Consider the following 3156-nt stretch of genomic DNA (forward strand, 5'->3'; position numbering starts at 1 on the left):
ACAAAACACTTGAGTATTCTGGAAAGTTTTTGAAAGCACCATTCATTACTTTCATTAGCAAAGCACAAAAACAAAGGGGAAGCGTGAAGGCAAGAGACAGACGCACATAAATACATTCCAATCTCCCGTGCTGCTAGGTCTTTTTCACATCCTGTAGGAAACTAAAACTTGGAATTTCAAACACACTCACATGAAAAAATGTTTACAAATAAATACAGGAAGGGATCAGAATCAAAATAGGAGTGCTGCCACTAGATAAGCTTTATTACTTCACTGCTTAGCGACTTCCCTAAATACATATGGGGAGAGGGAAGAAACATTACTTTAATTAATGAGATGTTTAAGGTCTTCAAAGAGGAAAACAACCCCTTCAATACTGTGGTATGAAAAAGACGGATGACAGGAAGTAGTCCTCTTGAATACAAAGCTAGGGTGTTGATAACTGCAAGTCTGACTTCATCCCACTGCCTGCCAAGCCCAGAATGTGAATGAGCCTTCAAGACACCACTCCCTATTCAGTATGATAAATAGGTCAACTCCTGGGTGAAGTCTTCAGGTGATTGGCACTGGGTGCCTTTAGCCGAACTAAAGTATTAAAAGTTGCATCAATCTGTCAACCCTTACAACTACCTACCTAAGCCAAAGATGTTCTGTGTTCCTTTATTGCTGATTTAGCTGCCCGAAATCACCATCTTAAGATGCCCAAAATCACATCTTAAGAAGTGTTATGGGCACATGAATTATAGAGGCCTATATAATAAGGATTAGAGAAGTCACAAAAATGTCAACTTTCCTATTTATTTTATAACACAGATTATCTATTTGAGCTCCAGGGTATTCTCAGAACTATTACTAGTTAATAAACACTAAAGGCCTTTAAAACATCTCTGCATTTTATTAATACAGACAGTATTTACATTTTACACTTTTATCCTTTCCAAGTTTTAAAAGTATTTTTAATGAAAAATGTGTAAGTGATGCCTTTTAATGTACTTTAAATACAGCAAATAAATTTTATGTAATTTCCTTTGAAGCAGCAGTGTTGTGGCTGCAATTATTTAGGAAGTAACAAGCAGAAAGTCCTACACAGCTAAGACAGCTAGACAAACACAATTCTCCTTGACCTGCAAAAGAATCGGCTTAGACTTTTGGGTGATCTTTAGATCTTCATTCTTAGCTAAATGATGCATACATACTAACACCGGAATTTCTAAAGCACTTTTAGAAAAAAAAAAAGTAGCCCTTTAAAACAGACAACCTGGAAAAACAACACTTGATATCATAAACAAGAATCAAGCTGATTTTGTGAAATAGCCATTAAAATTTTGCCTAATCTATGTTTGAAACTTGAAGAGAAAGAAAAAGATCTAATACTAACAGAATCTATTACATGAAAGGGGCATTGTCTACAGTGAATCACTTAATCTCCATGACACCCTACAAAGATGACAATCCCAAATTACAGATAGGAAAACAGATTTACAGAGCTTGTATTATGTGTCAAAACTTTGGTCTGGGGGGCCCAAACCAAAACCTGGAAAAGCTCTTCCATTATGGACATGTTTGGAGCATCCAAATCAATGTCACTGGGATTTTATTTCTTAAATTGCAGAAGGTTTCCTTGGTGACTTTTTTTTAAGGGAGACAGTTTTGCCACATGATTTCCCACATGTAGTGAAGTTCTAATGAGGACCAGATAAAACAATTTAGAAAAGCCTATTCTAGTGAGACTTAATCACTGGCAAACACTCCTGGTAAAAACAAAGGGACAGTACAGCTAACATGTAGTCCACCTGGCCTCCTACAATACCTTTTCACATTCTCTCTTTGAACCCAGACAACAACCCCACAAAGCAGGTGGTATTAAAAGGCAGGACTCTCGACCAGGCACGGTGACTCATGCCTGTAATCCCAGCACTCTGGGAAGCCGAGGCGGGTGGATCACCTGAGGTCAGGAGTTCGAGACCAGCCTGGCCAACAAGGCGAAACCCTGTCTCTACTAAAAATGAAAAAAAAAAAAAAAAATTAGCGGGGCGTGGTGGTGCATGCCTGTAATCCCAGCTACTTGGGAGGCTGAGGTGAGAGAATCAGTTGAACCCAGGAGACGGAGGTTGCAGTGAGCCGAGATCAAACCACTGTACTCCAGCCTGGGCAACAGAGTGAGACTCCGTCTCAAAAAAAAAAAAAAAAAATAGAAGGCAGGAATCACGTGCTCACAAAGGTACTTCTCTTAACTCTCCATAAATGTCCGGGAGAGATTCCTCTTCAGAATCCTGATCCATGATGTGTCGCTCTGATGGTTTTCCTTCCTAGAAGCAAAATACCTATCACCAAACTTTCCACTTTCCGCTAACGGTGTTTTTGCAAACATCTGTGTGGGTCTTAAAACGTAAAAGATAAAAATGACCCCACCATAGAAAGTTCAGGAGTTGGCCAGGCACGGTGGCTCACACCTGTCATCTCAGCACTTTGGGAGGCCGAGGTGGGCAGATGACTTTAGGTCAGGAGTTCAAGACTCCATCAAGACCAGCCTGGCGAACATGGTGAAACCCCATCTCTACTAAAAAGACAAAAATTTAGCCAGGCATGGTGGCTGGAACCTATAATCCCAGTTACTTGGGAGGCTGAGGTTGTAGAATTGCTTGAACCCAGGAGGTGGAGGTCGCAGTGAGCCGAGATCGCGCCATCGCACTCAAGCCTGGGTGACAGAGCAAGACTCCATTTCAGAAAATAAAAAATAAAAATAAAAAATAACAATAATAAAGTTCAGGAGTTTATTAGCATTGCAAGTGTCCTTGGAAAAAATATTCCTGATAAGATGTGCCTTCATAATTTAAAATATATTTATTTCATATTCCTCAACACGACAACTGCTAAAATGCCACCACCTTCCAGATGCAGTAAAAAATAGTTATCAATCCAAATGATGCACTTAGAGATCTACTTGATTTGTTTTTGTTTTTTTGAGATGAAGTCTCACTCTATCGCCCAGGCTGGAATGCAGTGGCACGATCTCAGCTCAATGCAACCTCTGCCTCCCAGGTTCAAGCGATTCTCGCTACTCAGACTCCCAAGTTGCTGGTATTACAGGCACCTGCCATCACACTCAGCTAAATTTTTTTGTATTTTTAATAGAGATGGGGTTTCGTCATGTTG

This window comes from Pongo pygmaeus, chromosome 12 (genome assembly GCF_028885625.2).
Source record: "Pongo pygmaeus isolate AG05252 chromosome 12, NHGRI_mPonPyg2-v2.0_pri, whole genome shotgun sequence".
In the NCBI taxonomy this organism is placed as follows: Eukaryota; Metazoa; Chordata; class Mammalia; order Primates; family Hominidae; genus Pongo; species Pongo pygmaeus.